The sequence below is a fragment of the Rhodamnia argentea genome, chromosome 4 (assembly GCF_020921035.1).
Source record: "Rhodamnia argentea isolate NSW1041297 chromosome 4, ASM2092103v1, whole genome shotgun sequence".
NCBI lineage: Eukaryota > Viridiplantae > Streptophyta > Magnoliopsida > Myrtales > Myrtaceae > Rhodamnia > Rhodamnia argentea.
This window is the reverse complement of record NC_063153.1, coordinates 26,022,108-26,041,674: the sequence shown is the minus strand read 5'-3', so window position 1 is coordinate 26,041,674 and position 19,567 is coordinate 26,022,108.

The following is a 19,567-nucleotide window of genomic DNA, read 5'->3' as shown; positions in this document are numbered from 1 at the left end:
TTTTTGTGATCAAAAAAATAATTTGTTGTAAATTTATTACGGGTATACCAATTTACAGTTTTTCATCATATTTACACTAAAATTTTTAAAAAAAGTTAAAGACCTTTAATGTATCTCATTCTGGTAGGAAGAATGGGGAATGAGTTATGTTATCATTAAGGTTTCAATCTTGGCACCAAATATCCATCCAAGTCATAACAAAAGGTTTAGTCCAGTAAACGATGACAACCTTAAAGACTTCGCATTTACGGAGCGTTTAATCTGTGTTAGATGTGATTGGTTCTAAGGTAGGTAGGTTTCAGATCGGGAACTCGAAATCTACCCTCAAAGTGGAATTCTAATTTTTGAAATCAAGAACCCAACCGACAGCACAACAGATTCGGGAGTCGGGCTTACATCCAACTTCTGCAGCAAATATTAAGCAGGGATCGTGGTTAGAGCTTCGATGGATATTTTTTCCTTTTAATTTGTCAAAGATCAGAACACATATTCATGGCACAAAATCGAGAACTGTCTACTAAGTGAACCATAATCGCCTTAACCGCGAGCAAATTTTCCAATTGAATAATAAATCTATGAATGGATACGTACGTATTGATTCAGGCTATTTAGATTTCATATATTTACCTGTCGAAATAAAGTAACATTGATCATATTTTAAGGTATGTGGTGTACTTTGATAGTTATAGACTAGTTAAAAATAAATTTTGCACTTTACAATGCAATTATAAATGAAATGGCATATAAAAATTTATGATCTGTATATGAATGTAATCTTTATTTTTATATAGCATTAGAGATTATATTTACTTATGCATAGGGATCATCCCAAGCGCTTAAAGTTGAGGTTTTAAGAAGAACTAATGTGTTCTATCACAAATAACTTATCATCCTCTTGGCGAGCGAGTCTAATTTTTCATGTGCACCCAATTTGTGTGAGCCAAATGTGTATGCAACTTGACCTCTACAAAAGGATGCCCGAATTCAAAATGACACAAAAACGGGTAGGTAGCTAATGCTTAAGGATGCGAGACAACTTATTTATGCCACTTTCTCTTTCCCTTTGTGGTATCTAGCCAAATGCCGGCCCGATCCCTTAGTTACCAAAGATTTGGCATAGAACTTACCAAATTATTCTTAGAAATGTTGAGAAGTACCATAAAAGATAATTACATCATGTGATGGTTGTCGCGACCTAAAATTCGGATTGAACTTCGGGTTAATGGATTACCAAATTAATTAAATTAATTAATTAATCTAGCCCGGGCTCTCCCAAGCTCTACCAATTCGCAACTTAGGCTCACATGATTTCAATCAAAATATTTTCGATTTTTGGAGCTGCCACTAATCTTTTTCGGAAGATAGATTAGATACCTAAATAAAGTATGGGAGAATACTTTATTTTCTGCTAACCAGAGATTTAGGTTTGGGGACTTAATTATGTTAATTTTTCAATTAACACCCTTTCGGTACCATTCTTGTGAAAATTTTCTTGATTGACAAATCCAATTGATTTCAATGAATGAATTAAAGTGCAATTTATTTTTGTTTGGATTTTTTTTATTAAATGCATGTCATGAAAATGCAACTAGATGACATGCAATGTAACCATATGCAAAGTCTAGCTATGTGATGGTATGACAAAATATTATATGATGAAAACGATTGTGTATGATGACTTCAAAAAAAAATTCAAATTTTAATGCAAAAAAAAATGTGAATTCTAATCTATGACATATAGTATGAAATCTAAACTATATTACATGGTATAAGTGATAGGGATACACACAATGAGTGAAAATTTGATGAAATGCTCTAGCCTAAATGTCGTGAAAGAACAATTCATGAAAAAAAAAATGTTGCAAAGACAAATATGAGCCAAGTTTCATGATATGTAACCTACATGGAATATGCTAATGACATGGAATGCATGGATGGCAAGAAAATAATGCATGAAAAATTAAACTATATGGTATGCAAATGAGACATCATCACTTTCCATGAATTTTTTATTTTTTATTTTTATGATGAATTGGTCCGACAATTAACACAAATTGCTTCAATTTATATTAAGAGTCACCTTAAGACGTAATTTCCGAAAAAAACTCATTTAAAGCCAAGACATGATGATTTTTTTAATGATTTTATGACTTTTTAATAAAAAAAAATGAATCAAACAAGAATATCATAAACCTCGAGCATAATACACCTTATAATCCGAATTTTTCCGATGAATTCACTTCGTACCCGGGAGGTGGGGTCAGAAGGTAATTTATTCACGTCGTATCCCCGGGGTGGGGTCAGATAGTGAACTTATATATTATGAAATTTGTCAGTCCGATCCCAAAGTTATGGGATAAGTTAGACAAATTCATGTGCGGATGACGTCATACTTCGGGGGTAAAGTCGGATAGTCATCCACAATGCACATATTCCGAGGGACAAGGCACAAGGGAGCATGTATTATACTCAAGGTAGATTATAAAAATATTTGAATTAGACTAAGGTATATAAAAAAAATTTAATTTCTCGGCCAACTAGGGGTAGGTGCCGAAATTTTAAAGGGGATAAACCCCTATCCGCAAAGGATTCACATATCTTTTGAACTTAGAAAATTATCTCTTGAGATTTGAAAAAAAGAAAAAAAAATTTAGATAACTATCCAAACTTAAAAGATATGATTCAAACAATATATAGACTTATCTAATATGGTCAAAAATATCCAAAGATGTGCCACAAGTCCAAAGATATGCTCAAGATATATGCAATTATCCACAAAGTCAATATGACAAGATCTATCGGAGAGTTATCTCAAAAATTTCAAAAATCATGAGACTATATTCGAGGATTTCAAAGAGATTTTGGATGAGGAGCTTTATCTCAAGGCGATTTCAAAAGACTAGGATAAATCCCAATCCAATCTATGAACATACCAAATCTGGCAATTTACTCACAAATTTCGGAAGGACGCAATGCATCTTTCTAATTGAGTGTTATTTCATCCAAGCTCAAAATTATCTGATTAACTCTCGAATCATGCAAGCCAATTAAGAAATTAACTGGGACAAGCAATTTTATGATAACGCGAGCATCAATTCAGGACAAACGACTCAATCAATCAAAATTCGCAAACAAATGATCATAATATCCAAGTTAGGTGGTTTACCTTGGTTGCGAGCTTTGTACTTTACTCTCTTTCTCGAACTTGAGTGAAAATCACGTGCCAAATCTGAATCTTTAAGATAGACTGGTGAGGATTACGCCAAGAAGGAAACAAAAGAAAACAAAACCAGAATTCAAGCTTGATCGGAAGGAACTCCAGCTGCTTTCTTCACCATGAACTTCAAGGAGACAAGCTAGGACGCCTCTTCATACACGTGGAATAATTGTGATGGTGGACGTCTGCAGTAAAACGTCAAAAGCTCGTTGTGGGACGTGAGTAAAAATCTCTGGGAGGGGACAAGCTCCTGACGTTTATCTGATGGGCACCGAAGGACTGCTTCATCGAGAAAGAACAGCTTGGGGGGGTGGTCGGAGAGTCGGCAACGATGTTGCGATGCGGAACAAGTATAGATTTGCACCACAATCTTGGGTCGCAGGAGAGCTTCTCGGCCAAAGCTTTCACTCCTCTTCTCACGTGTATCGCTCTCTAATTTTCTGATTTTTCTCTCTCTCAAAAAAAAAAAAAAGTCCCTTTGAGTGAACATCGACGTTCTTTTTATAGGTGAAGTAGTCCAGAATCTTCAAGGAAAAAAAACATATTTTCTTTCTTATTGTGAATATGTGAAAGATCTCATCCATATCTCTCCTTTATTCCTTTACGTGATTTTTTCTTGAGCCTTACACAATTCTTTTTTTTATTTTTATTTTTCTGCTGTGGATGTGTAAGAAGAATCTCCTATATTATTTTGTCATTTCCTTCTTGGACTTTTCTGCATGAAGATCTTCCACGAAAACTATATTTATTTCTTGTCCAAACTGTGAGTTCAAACATGTATCTCATGAGCAGTGAACATGCGATTTTTGGTCCTGTGGCTTAATCCAATTGGTTCGGTTAAGCTTAGTGCCCCTTCAATTAAGTCCACTTATGTTCATGAAGTTTGAATGCAAAATGTGATGCGACAAATGCTAAAACACTAAAATGCGGAATGATTTAATTAATTTTTGGTAGGGACTAAACTTAGTCCCTAATTTTCAAATGCAATTAATGACTAAATGACTGGTAAAAATTTAGGTGTCAATAATGGTGCAATTGTTCCCTTTTGGCTATTAAAAAAGCTAATTACTGCCTATCAATGTCCCTTTCTTTTTTTCCCAAAAAAGTCCCTTAAAGTTTTGATACATCATGTGAGTAAGAGTTCTCAATATGTCTAGCTTTTCATGATAAAAAGAAACCCAAAAAAAAAAAAGAAAGATCAGTGAATACATGGCTTCTGCAAAGTTAAATGTTTCATTGTCTAGACTACAGATACAACAAAGTCAGTCTTCATTTTCCTTCGTTTAATTAAGTTATGTACAAGATATTATATTGATTTGTGGCTCATTTAATGGGGCAATTCTTATCCCAAAGCAAAAAGAAGAAAAATAAAAAGTAATATGGATGGGGCAAGCTGGCAAAATTTAATTTTCTCCATTCCTCGTCCATAAGAAGCTGGATGATGTTGATGTTAGAGACATGTCCCGCAACAATGAATTCCTCAGCTAGGATCATATTTACTTGTTCTTTATTGCCAACTGGTTGTGTGAGAGATGTTTGGGGCAAGATACATGTTGTGATCTATAATAATTTGCAGGTTGGAACTAATTTGACAATTTATTGCGAAGCCAAGGACGATGATCTTGGGGTCCAAGATATAATGAGTGGTGGCTCATGGAGATTCTCCTCTCGACCCAATTTCTTTTGGAGGACGTTGTTATTATTATTATTATCATCTTGCAGCTTTGCATGGCCGGATCAATTTAAGCGGGCAAAAAAGAGATGAAGATCATTGCTCCGTGTGTCTTTGGATAATCTCGCCCACCGGTCCTTGAAGGTTAAACCAAATCACCAAAAGTATTGATGTTTATTTTCCATGGAATCATCCTACGAAACTAGGGAGGAAACCTCTCATCTAAATGTGTGAAAGAGACGGATGATGTTGTTAACTGCTCCATTACAGTTTAAATGGAATCAAGAGCGTCATATTTCTCTTTTAAATATTTATATACACACATGCATGTTTCTTCTAATGTCCTCGTCACGTCAATTTCAATTGGCATATCTTCCTTTATACTGTTGTCTCTTCGTTTCATGTCATTCTATTTGTATTTGTTTCATTTATTATTGCTACCAAAACATCTCAATGTCAGTCCTTATTAATAAAAACAAGGTCAATAAGTGTCAAGCCTCCGCGGTTTTGAACTTGTAATGTTGGTGTCGTATCAAGAACCAGCACCCTTGAGTTCGTAGTAAAACAAAATCCAATTTGAAAAATCTAGCAAAATTTGAGAGTACCGAGGGCTGATCAGATTTGGGCATTGGGAGAGGAAAAATCACATTGTTTCTATTTGACCAAGAGAAAAAACTCTGACTTCTAATTATGACACAAAAAAAAAAAAAAACTCTGACTTCTAGTAATGATTCTGTTCAACTTAAAGAAGCTGAAGGTTGTAGGCCATATTTGGCGGAATGATGATGCTATGCTTCTACAGGAGAATGGTGATGCGGGAGCATCAGGGTCCAATGAGGAGACGGCATCCTAGATGAAGTTTTAGAAATTGAAGAACAAAGATTCCTTCAACTGTGTCAAATGTTTCCTTTTCCAAGTTAATTTCCTAATTTGATGTTTCCTAGTTTAAGATTTGCTAATTTTTTGTTTCCTAGTTTAATTTTTACTTGGGTTAATACCACGAAAAACCTCAAACTAGCACATATGTAACAAATTTATCCTAAGTTATTTTTTTTACCACAAAAAATTATAAACTGGTACTTGTGATAAATTTACCTAAAAATATTATTTTGACTACAATAAATCCCAAAATGGTATATATGTAACAAGTTTACTTTAAACTATTTTTTGACCACCAAAAATTTCAAACTGGTATACCTGTGACAAATTTATTCTAAACTAAATTTTTTGACTACCAAAAATCTCAAACCGGTACATATGTAAAAACTTTATCCTCCGTTAATTCTGTTTAATCGGATTAATACCACGAAAAATCTTAAATTAATACATATGTGCAAACATATGGTAAAAATCCCAAACTAGTATACCTATCACCTGCCATAACTTAATAATTTGATGGTAAAATTTGATAAAAACTAACGAAGAGTAAATTTACCACAAGTGTACCAGTTTTAAGTGAATTTGTCATAGGTGTACCAATTTGAAGTTTTTTATAGTCAAAAAAATAGTTTGGAATAACTTTATCACATGTGTGCGAGTTTAGGGTTTTTTATAATTAAAAAAAAACAAATAATAGCAACTCTTCAATGGAACCTTGACTTTCCAAATAAAATAGCAAATCAATAAAATTAAAATAATATTCTAATAAGAATCATATTTAAATTCTAATATTAAGAAATTGAAAATAACAAAAATTTTGTCTTTATTTGTTCACATTTTATTTATATATTTGAATTTCTTTCTACCTTACCATATAAATTAAATATATATATATATATGTTTATTACATATTTTAGTATTTTAGGTATATCAAGATAGTTTACTATTTAATAAAAATTCATTGGCGAATGATGGGCGAGAATAAAAGAAATAAAAAAGAGAGAGGGGGGGGAAATAAAATTAACTAAGAAAATAAAATGAAGCAGGCAGCCATGCAAGAGTATCATGAATGATTCTTTACATCTCCGTTTATGCAATTTTTGGGTTCATTTACACCGATATGCCGTTTGTATCAAACAATCGACAGGATATGATGTGAAAATATCCAACTTTATTAGTGCGATTTGTTGAAAAATTCTATTAGACTTTGAAGAAAACAAAACTGCTATAATATATTGAAAAGACTTTGTGAAAAATCTTTGAGGACTCTTTATGAATATGCCATTATGCCTTATATATTCAATCCGGTAAATGTCTATATTTTGACAGATGCGGGTTTCATGAACAGAAGCAAATTCTCTCGGGTTTATTTGTGACAAGAGATATTTTGAATCTTCGTATGACCCTCAAAGTTTATATAAACTATTTCTTAATTGTTTATTTGGTAAAATATCCCTCACTAACGGTTAATGATCTAATTGGAACTTCTTTCCTAAGTTATATCAATTGACCAATGACCTTAAATATATTCTTGTAATTTTTCATATAAGGAATCTTGATTGATTGGCAATCACCTTAGAAAATTTCCTTTCTTAGAAGCTTGATTTATGGATTTAATGATTTGATTGTATGGACGAACAATACTCTTAAATCTCTGGTCATTCAATCTCGACAACTACATGATCTTTATTCATCAATTTGTCAACAATTAGTTTGAATATTGATCCTTAGTGTGGTTCTATCCTGCGCCAAGATTGGGGGACAAGGAGTATATAAGGAGCACAATATTCGAAGAGAAATAAGAGATATCAAGAGTTCATTATCCATATTTCAAGAGAGCTACACATATTCTAAAATATCCTTTAGAGCTAATCATTGAGATCTTCCGAGAAGTGTTGTGTAGAGTTCAAAAGTGTGTAGAGGAAGATAGTTTGAGTAGAAGCAACACTCGCTTTTGTCGAAGTGCTTGTGTTCAAGCTAGCACATCTTTCTATGATTTCTCATTTGATTACTAAGTGGAATTCAACCAATATGATATTGGTGTGGGAGAGTGGATGAGGTTTTAACAAAAGTCGAACCACTATAAACTATGTTGCATCGTATTCTATTTTCTTAACCACATCTACTTGCTATCCGATAGGAGCGATGCACAATTATGATTCTCTATATACGCTCCTATCAAACTTGGAGTTTTTATTTTCGTATTATCTTATTAAGTTTGATTATACTTGCCTATTCAGCCTCTCTAGGTGATATCGTATTATTGTTAGCAAATTACACAATTTACCAAATAGTGGATAGGATATAGCAAAATACATGGATTTCATATCTCATGAAAGCCAATTATACCCAAACTAGAAATCCAGACGATCAAATATAGACTCGAATATATACCATGGGAGGAGCCAAAGCCCATTTGCTTTCTCCACTGGCTTCAAATGGAGCTAGCCTACATACAATAACATGGTAGCCCGATTAGAATGTCGCGTTGCAAAGGCGAAAAAAGGAAGTCTGGTCCTATTGGGGCTGCATGATAACACTTCTACTTCTGGATTTCTCCGCCAGAAGTCAATCTGGCAGGGAAATCCGTTTGGTAAAAACCTTGTCGAAGTAGAAATCCGTTTAGTAAAAAAATTGACTTATGGTAGAATTTTTAACTTCCGGTAGGATTTTTAACTTCCGGCAAGATTTTTGGCCAACTTTGAGAAGAAAATTTTTTTTACTTCTCCACCTTAGAATCACTTCTTCGATCACATTGACCTTCACCGACCGTTGCCGTAGGTCGCCCACCGCCGCCGCAGGTCGCCCACCGCCACCGCTGGTCACCCGCCGCCGTCGCCGGCCGCCGGCCACCGCCGCCAGCCACCTCCGGTCATCGAAGATTTTGTTAATAATGTTTTAGAAGTAGAAATTTTCAACCATGATCAAACGAATTTTTCTGATTAGAAGTCAATATGAAGTAAAAGTAGAAAAATTAGCTTCTGCTTTGAAGGAGAAGTTGAGAAATCAACTTCCGGTCGGAAGTTGATTTACGGCAGAGAAGTGTTACCATGCGCCCCCATTACTGCCAAGTTTTAGTTCGAGCCTCGTGAAAAGCAGTGTTGTAAGATCTACAGACGATCACCAAAGCAGAAAAATTCTGAGATCATTTAGCTCGGACATTCCGTAATGCAAAAACCCCATCATGATATCTTGCTTCTTGACCAACTAATTTGAACCTTGATCATGACAATGTTGGGATACACGTAACATGCATAGGTAAATAAAACATATAAAATACGCAGCGGAAATAAATAAAAAACCTATACACGTATCTCCAGAGGCGTAGTTCGTGCGTTTCAATCAAAAAACACGTGCAACAAAGGGGTTTAACGGATTACCTCTTGAAGCGTGCTTGAAACGAAATAGGTTTAGATATTCTTCGATTCGAGCCCCACAAGTGTCGGGCCTCTAGTTCGGACACACCACCAATCGCAACGATGAACGGAAGAACGAGCGCGCGAGAATCACCACTTGAATTGTGCTAGCAATGTCGTGGATACATTACTCCGCAATCTCAAAATATTTTGGTCACGAAAGGGAGAGAGTTTTTGAGAGGCTCTTCAATAGTTCATTTTACGAATACTTTTTCGCAGCTCTCAAAATGCTCATACACTTTCTCAAATGCACACCGAGTGAAAACCGTTTTCACTCGTTTCCCTTTTTCCTTTCTGCAGACAAATCTCCTTTTTTTTTTTTTAATTGAAAACATGCGCCGCACGATCAGCATCGTGAGAAGCACCCACGATCCGATCGTGGGTGCATTGCTCAACGACGGCAACCGACGTTGCCGTTCGTTGTGCATGGGCACACGATGAGCAACATTTGCTCATCGTGTGCCACGCACATGGTCAGCATTTGCTGACCATGTGCATGCACATAATAATTTTTTTTTTATAATAATAACCATATAATAAAAACAAAAAGGCTATACAATAATAAATGTGCATGTTAGACATATAATATAGGGCTTTTTTCCAAACTAGGTGTAAAAAACAAAATAATTACCAAATCGGGGGTTGACTTTTTTTATTTACCAAATCGGGTGTCGCTCGGCGATCATAGTGCCGAGCGACACCCGGCTCGGCAATCACACAGCCGGTCGGCGGCCGCCCTGGTGGAGCGCCTCCCGCTCGGCACTTATAGTGCCGAACGGATCGCCGCTCGGCAAGATTAGTGCCGACCGACAGTCCGTTCGGCACTATAAGTGCCGACCGGCTTCGCGAAATAAAACAAATCATAAATAATTATATATTTGGATTCGTTCAATGGTAGAAACAGGACTTGTATTATAGAGTGAATGATTAGGAAATAATTTATCCGACACATGAAAGCGGTCAAGGTTGGGGAAGAAAAAGGCATCGGCTAAATGGTCAATGTGTTTTCATTTTACAAATTGTGGACGAATTAGATTGTAAAATGTACAACACTACACTCCTATCATTTTCATATTGTCTATAATTGGATTAACTTCGCATGGCATGCGCTAATTTCATTTGATCCAAATGACAGAGTTGTTGGAAGAGTATGTATTAATCATAATTAATTAAGTAGGCAAATTGGGTTGATCACGAAATTGATATCGATTATTCAGTACATTGTAATTAAGAAGGTGCAAACGAATTGGAGTTTTAAGTATCGAGCATACGGGACCTCAAACACCTAGCCAGTTCTTTATAAGCTAAGTACTTAACGATTTATTCTTTTGTAGAATAAATTGTTAGCCGAGGTGTCATATACTATCCAAATAATGATAGTGCGGACACCAATTATTTTAGAAATAAAGAGCATGTTGCTTTCCGACGGTTGACGTTTTCCCTCCTTAGTTTTCACGTATCAAATTAAGGAATAATAAATTACGCGCATACTAAGAAAATAGAAAGAGGATTTCCTTCGTATTTATTTTTTGACATCACACCATTCTCAAAATACTCAAAACAACAGAACGATCTCAGAGACTTGCTATAGGGCAGGCCCGAGGCTCCTTAATCCGAACATAAACCCAAGATTAAAAATGAACAACCATGAAGAGACACACACCCTTTAGGAGAGACATCATGATAAGATCGACAATCTTGTGGTAATAGATGGTGATCACCTCATACGTCCGACATTCTTAGCAAGCATTACGGTTGGCCTAGAGATAACCCTCAAGAGCGTTGAACAAGCCCAAGACCTTCTCCTTGCCTTCGTTGATTTGCTCCTCGGTGAACCGAATGTTACCAAAGTGGCGTAGTACTTGCTCCTCGTTCTTGCATATGGACCCTCCCTCGGGGTTGGCCTCGATCTTGATGTCATACGAGATCTTCTCGAATATGTTCATCGTAGCGTCGCCTCTCGATCCAACTGTAGCCGTATGTGAGTTTCTCCTGGTCCAGAGCGTCAACCCCGTGTTTCGCGTACTTGAAATGGCTAGCTGCAATTGTTATCGTTGAATCAAATGTAAGAGAGCGTTACTTGCAAATATATTGATGATGAGTCAAAATTGTTTGTATGCAAATTGTGATACCAATTCACAAGCAAGACTGGACACAAGATGGTGCGGCGTAACTTGACGGTTGTAACTTTCCGGCTAAGGATTTTCTCTCTTTGCTCTAGGGTTGTAAATTTGAACAGACAAAAGAATTCCGTGGTCACTCTCAAACATAATTAGTATATCTGTACACTCTCTATGCATTTTGTAAGTTACTTTGAACTATCATCTACCAGTGTTTATATGAGTGGGCATTATATTTTTTTTAAGGGATCGATTGGTTTTTTTAATTTATTATTTTCATTGGTCAAAGCATTCATCCTATGAAGTTGCTCGAAAGATGCAAGTTGAGCTCATATATGTGTCTGCACGATATGTTGTCTTTAGCTCTTTTTGGAATAATTATGAGAGAACGAACCGACCAGATTCATATTTTTTTTTAAGGATAAATTGTATCGGGACATTTCATCAAAATTATCTCGAACATTGATTGGGAAACAAAATAGGAATTTGACTTCGCCGGGGTAGTTGGATCGGTGATTTCATCTTGGATAGAAACATGCATAGAATCTTTTGAGGGTTGACCCCTATATATATATATATATATACTACTTTAAAGGAAATACGGACTGATAATATCTCTGCAAAAATGAGAGTTCATTTCTTTTTCCGCTGATCAAGTTAATTTGAAGCTATTCATACAGTTGTTTCAAAAGAAGAAAAAAAGAAAAAAAAAAGCAATCGAACACAATAATAAACAAACAAGAAAATATATCGGACACTGGATTTATGCGATCCGATTGGCGACACATACTCCATGAGGAGCAGCACATGATTCACCATTAATCAAGCGACAAAACGAAAATTACAACTACACTTGAGTCTCTAAAATACTGTCACTTCTTTATAGTCCTCACAATTCATCGCGAGACAATCTGATGACAGAATTCACATAATTGTCCACAAGATTTACTGACTTGATCACCAAAAGCTCCTTTTGGATGAAATTTAAAAGGAGAAAATGCTCAAGCCACGTATTAATTTTCACCGAAAATTTTTTGCCGGAGGTACCAAACTGATCCTTTTGTCTCCGACTTAGTATTAAAGTAATCCGTTTGAAATTTTTTGCACTAAAGTAATCTTCATACACAACTATGACACTAAAAGTGTACTTTTGCCGGGGTAAAAGTGAACATGAAATTTGCCTGTTGGAAAACTTCTGACGTGTGTTTAAACCGGGGAGAAACGTAGAAAAGTAGCTTCTCCAATAATCATATGATCTTCTTGAATAATTATATGATCTTCTTGAATGGAGATTAGTGTTTTAAAATTGCTCCATCTAATGCTTTTCTTCCACCATCCCCTTTTGATGCACAGGGTTTACGGTTTTTGGTGGTAGCTCAATTTTTAAGGTTTTAGTGATGAACAAAAAAATTACGTATTTGTGTTACCATGGGCACCGTTTCCGTGGTTTTTTATTTTTATTTTTTTGGTGTTTTCTTCAAATAAATAAAAATGGATACGTGTCGAAACACGACATATAATTGCATAAGATATACAAAAACACGAAATCTTCATAATAGATATCAAGTTAATTGCAATTACATGTACTAACGATGTCGTCTTCCTACATGACCTCCTGTTCCGCAATGAGGTTGTCTCCGTTGATCGGGAGGCCTAGTGTCATACCGACGAGAACGAGGGTCCGACCGAGTAGGATGTCTCGATGACGAAGGCATATCTTGTGAAAGTATGTCATACCCTTCTGTAGGAGGGACTGGATAAGAATGAGAGAAATCGGGTCCATACTCCGAAGGAGAACTAGCCGGAGTCTCCGGATGTTGATCATCAAATGTTCCGGCGAACCGGGTGAACTCTGCATCGAAATGTTGGCTGAACCCCGGAGTGAACTCGGGAGCGAAATCCGTTGTATGATATTCCATGGAATACGGGACGACATCATCATATGTATGAGCTCGAGGATTTCTCCGGGTCGGGTGAACAGTCTCAGGGGGGTCATCCTCCTCGTCCGGCCCAACGGGTGTTGCCGTAGTTGCTGGTTGAGGTGCTGGCATCATTGTTAGCCGCCGTTCCTCATTCCGGGCATATAACATTGCCCTAGCTATCGTCCTCACTTCTTCCCAAGCACGAGGAGATGGACCGACCGAATCCATGATATGTACGATCTGCTCGACCCCGTCAACCTAGTAATGATATCAAAATTAACAAAAGTTATCAATATATCAATAATTTATGTTACTTAAAATAAGTAGTGAAATAAATTGAAATTAAAATGCACGAACCGTTGAACCCATTGCAGCTCTCCCGCAATGTAAATCCACTTCCTTGTATGTCGACGGAACCACTCCATATATCCGGAATGAAAGTGGAGTGTTTCCGTTGAATGTCTACCCCGCACTATACGTGCGGCACGTCTGTTCCACAAATCGATCCACCGTCTGTGCTTATTCTCCCAATCGGTCTTGGGTGGCGTGTTATCAAGACCATGCAAGCCACTATGATCGTGAGGATTCTTAGGTATTGGCTGCCGCAACCGAAACCGCCGAAGTACACGGTGCGGATAGTGCCACTCAACTATCCAAATGACAGATGAGTGGGACTTTCGCCCTCCAATAGTTTTGTCCGTGAAAGCAGTGATCTGGTACATCTTCTTCAATTTCGTCATACGGCTCCCAAATAATCCGTTATCGTAATGAAATATATCAAATTACACCAAAGCTAAATTTAAAGATTAACATTATATTAAACCCACTCGTTGCTATCATTACTTACATCATCGGTCCCCATTCGATCAAATTGGTAGCGCAGATGTGTCACAGTATGCGTGGGGATGTCGGTTGTAGTTCGGCCTCGACTCCAACAACGAAAACATAAAACTTTAGATTTCATGTACTATACGCGCTGCAAAAAAATTAATGACGCACGAAATGAAAAAGGGCAATACATGACATACCGACTACCGAAAGGTGCATCCGGGAAAGGAGCAACGGAAGTCGGACCATGGGAGACACATTTGAAACGCTCCCACGCCCAAATCTAGAGTACATGTAGGGCACCGCCCATTTGCCTCGCGTTTGGATCGGTTGCACGGCATAGCTCCCGATACAACCATGCTAGTGCTGCTGAACCCCAACCGTATTGTGTAGGGGGCCTCGATGTTCGCTAATAGTGGGAGAAATAGCAAACTAACTCGAGCACCTGATTTGTCCGCGAAAATATATCCTCCAATCAGGAGGAGAACGAATGCCCTAGCATGATATAGTACAGTGACCTCATAGGCATCTTACGGAAGATGGTGAAAGTTTTCACTCAACCATCTTAAATTTATTTGTGTGCCGCACGGTTGAGCTGGCCGAGCACCAAGTAGATGATCACAGAGATTGCCCCAATTCCAATCAGAGAGGGCGATGATAATGACAAGTCCCTCGATAGGAAGCCCCGTAATCATCGCAATGTCCCGCAGCGTGATCGTAACTTCACCTTCCGGCATATGAAAGGTATGGGTCTCGGGCCTCCATCGCTCGACCAATGCTGTAATCAAATGCCAATCAAGCTGGACAAACCCCATTTTATAAACACCGTAAAATCCCGAATCTTGCAGATAAGGGAGTATTCGCGGATCAAGTTCACCTACGTGTTGCGCCGCTCTTTGACATCTAAGAACTGCAGTTGCGGGTATCCGCAAAATTGTCACATCAACTATTAGTGACTATTTTCATAATGTCGTGACAAATGACAGTTAACATGCTAAATTCCGCAATTACCTCGGTGTCCCATAAAGCTTGTGATCCGTGTCGGGCCCGTCCACTAAGTAGTGAATCATTCTCGGGCCCCGGCTGAATGTGACTCCTCCGTGCCATTTCAACGGAATTGTGAAGAATGCTAAAATTTCGTAACTTCAGTAAGTAATCGAGGAAGAGCACAAGAGTTGAGTAAGCAATCGAAGAAATATAGTCGATGATGAGAAATGAGAGCACTCGCCTCTACTTAAAAAAGCAAAGCTGAAAGAGACTCTGCAACGCCCGTGAAGGCGCCGCAGAGGCCCCCCATGACTGCAGTACCATTATTGGCGCCGCAGCTCATGTGGAGGGGCAACCCACTCACTAGGGCTGCAGCGCCATGCTGCAGCCTAGGGGGGCCTCCCCCTACCTCTGCAGCGCCATAATGGCGCTGGAGGGGAGGGGGGAGGCCGGGCCCCCCTCCCCCCGGTGCAGCGCCACGGGCGCTGCAAGATGGGGGAGGCCCCCCCTTTCGGCGCCATAATGGCGCTGGAAACGGGGGGCCCTCCCCTGCGCCATTATTGTAGTCGTAGGAGGGGGTGCCTCCCACCCCCTATTTTTGCAACGTCATTATGGCGTTATTGCCGTCCTACCTCCTAAAGGGTGCTGGCCCTCACTCGCCGTAGCATCTGCGAATGTGTTGCAACGCCATTATTCGCGCTGAAGCACCTTCACGGGTGCTACAGCCTCTCTTCGACCGTGTTTAAAGCACGGCTAAAGCTCCCCTCTCTCTTACTCTCGCATTCTCATATCACTCTTGCGCTTTCCCTCTCTCGTGTTCCAACTCTCGCACTTCCTCTATTTCACACTAAAACCCTCTCGGTTGCCCGGGCTCAGAAATTGTTGCCCTCTCTGTTGCTTCGATAAGTGTATATTACAAGGTGCGTTTTTATATTTTTTATTAATATCTACGTCATATTGAAATTAATTTCTGAAATTTTTTTCCCCAGAAGTTGTGATTTCGTGCCAAGCCAACGTTGTTGCTCGGTGCATTGTCTTGGCGCTTAAGAAATATTCATTCGGCACGTGCTCTCCATCGATATTTCGAGGTTAATTTTGTTGTACCTATTTTTTTACAGTTTCTTAAGTATAGATTTATTTTTTTGGGTTGTTATTTATACGTGAAATAATTACAATATTTAAAATTCATTGAATTTTAATTTTGTAAACATTTCTTTAGCAGAATGTTTATGGCTATAGAAGGATGTTTATTTCATTTGATATGTTGGTTGTTGTAATGTTTCGTAAAATGTAGCCGCCAAATAATTTATAATTTCTTTAGCGGAATGGCGTCTACATCTGTTGCGATTTTGCATTGGGGAGGTAGAATAGTGCAAAAAGATTATGGAGCTGATTACGAAGGCGGAGAATCCACCTGGTTCGCGTTTGCAAACATATGGACATTAGATGCATTACGTGCTACGATTGAGAGCGCGTTGAATATTACCGGAAATCAGTACATTCATAGCATCATCTATAGATACCCAAATGTCACACAAGGGTTTGTCGTGTATGATATAATGGACGTGCGTGATGATAATACTATTCGGATGATCCAGCAATTTGCCAATCGATCAGCTGGAATGGGGTTTGTAGTATTTTATGTCATTGTAGATGAACACCGGGTGATACATGATTACCATACGGGGGAAGGGTCCAATGTTTGTGAAGAAGAAGAAGAACAAGAAGGAGCAATAGAAGAAGAACAAGAAGGAGAAGAAGAAGAACAAGAAGGAGCAGAAGAAGAAGAACAATAAGGACAAGATGTTGTGCGTAATCGACCGGGTGAGTCCGATGATAATAACGATAATAATGATGATGATGGTGATAATGATAATAATGACCATGATGAGGCTAGCGATGAAGACGATGATAGTTGGATGGACAAAGATGATAGTGATGCCGAAGTCGTTGAATCTGACAATATGGAGAGTTACTATAACACGCAGTATAGTAACCCCATACAGCCATTGGTACATCCACCGCCCTACTCGGAGATCGACTTTGATATGATGCAAGACGATACAAGAGCAAAGCCGGGCGGTACGGTATTTGATCCGTCGAAAGAATTTGCTGTTGGGCAGCTTTTTCCATCACGGGATGCGGTACTGCTAGCTGCCAAAGAGTACTCAATGAGAAGAAATCATAGGTTTTGCTATGATACCACGAAGAAGAGAGAATATGTCATCAAGTGTGGTAATCCGAATGGACCATGTGGCTGGAGGCTCCGCGCGATCACAAAAGTGGGTGGCATGTTTTGGAAAATAAGTAAGTATAATGGCCCACATACATGCAGTAATATACATGCATCTCAGCATCATCCGCACCTCGATCAAATGTACATATGCAGCTTCATCCAACAAATGGTCTCCGCCCAACCAGATATCAAAATCAAGGCGATCATGGCGGAGATTCAAGACAAGCTTAACTTCCAACCTACTTACCGTAAAAACTGGAAGGCCAAACAATTGGCGATTGCCAAAGAATTTGGCGGATGGGATGAGTCATATGGTAGGTTGAGGAGGTACATGAACGCAATGATGAAAGAGAATCCAGGTTCTCATTTCGTGATCGAGGAACGCATGGCCGAGGATGAGAGCCGCACGGTTTTCGACCGCATGTTTTGGACTTTTAGGCAAACAATTGAAGGTTTCAAAAGTTGTCGGCCTGTTATATTTGTCGACGGTACTTTCTTGTATGGAAAATACCGAGGAACGCTCCTTTGTGCGGCCTCACTTAATGGGAATAATCATAATTTCCCATTGGCATTTGCTGTGGTTGATAGGGAAAATGTTGACAACTCGCGGTGGTTTATGAATATGGTGCGGAGATATGTCACCGTAAGGGATGATATTTGTGTGATATCGACAGGACATATCGAGATTCAACAAGCAATGCAGACAAGACAGTAGCGTCCTCCACATGCCCACCATAGATATTGCATTCTTCATATTGTCAGCAACTATAAAAAATATTTCAAAAATGCCGACGGGATAAAACATGTTCAAATGGCAGGTAAACGTTGAATTTTGTGAATTCCCACCTCAAAAATTTTTACAAAATTTTACTATAATGTACTGTATCGATTATTGTTGTAATGTGCAGCTTACGCGAATCAACGACGGAAGTTCGATTTCATCATGAGCCGAATTAGGGAGGTCGATCAACCCACAACTGAATGGTGTAATCGGATTCCAAGGGAGAAATGGACAAAGGCTTATGATGGAGGGAAGAGATATGGGTCGATGACCACAAATTTGGTTGAATCGGTCAACGGGATGCTGAAACCCGTTCGTGGTTTGCCAATAACAGCCATGGTGGAAAAGATATTCTACCGCTTGTCTCATTATTTTGACACGAGGAGAACGATGTACACGATGCAGAAGGCCAACCAATGGCAATTTACGCAAATTGCGGGTGAAACGCTCCACAAAAATAGCGAAAAGGCAAAGAGGCATCAAGTAAGATGTTTCGACTACGAAAGAGGGATTTACGAAATGAAAACCGCACGTGATAGAACTAGAGGATCCGGGGGCAACAAATACAAAGTGCATCTACACGAGCGAACATGCACATGTGGGGAAATTTGAACAGTTGAAAATTCCTTGTTCCCACGTAATTGCAGTATGCCAACTACATGCAATTGATTACACTGGGTTCGTAGATGAATGTTATACGTTGGACAAAACCCTTCAGTGCTATCGGTACATGTTTCATCCGTTAGGGCATCATGACTACCGGGATAAAGCTAATGAGTTGCCATTAGTTCCGGATCCAAGGCGTATTAGGAAGAAAGGAAGGCCTCGTGCATCTCGGATACGTAATGAGATGGACTGGAGAACCCCGAGCAGTAGCGATTCGCGTAACCATTGCACGAACTGCGGGAAATCAGGGCACAACAGGCAAACATGTGCGCACGTATCGGCCCGGGATTAGATGCCGGTTGTGTCAATTATGTAAAATAGTTTGATGACACTTTTGTAATGTTATAATACCGCTCAACGATCATATTTATTACGTTCATTTTTTTAGTTGATTTTTATATTACATGTGTAATTTTTTTTTGTGACATTACAATATCTCAATTGCGTGATATTTCATCATTTATGTGTACATATAATTACTTAATTAATCTACGGCCAATAGTTTCCTACTTTGTGCACATATAATTACTACATGAAATTGTACACATACACGTCGTCGGAGTATCCCTTCCCACCTCGTATGGAGCCAAAAAACTTGGGCATCATGGACTTTCAAATGCAAAAAGAGAATAATTCAAACTGAATTAATCAAACCCGTGAATGGCGCCGCAACGCCCCCCGTGTGCGGACCCAACAGAAGCTACGTCTGCACACAATAAGGTGTAGGGGAGGCCTCCCATAAGTGCTGCAGTGCCATTATTGGTACTGCAACGTCATGCTTTTCTTTCTTTATTTTTGTTCATGCGGTGCCATTATTGGCACTGCAACGTACTTGGTTGAGGG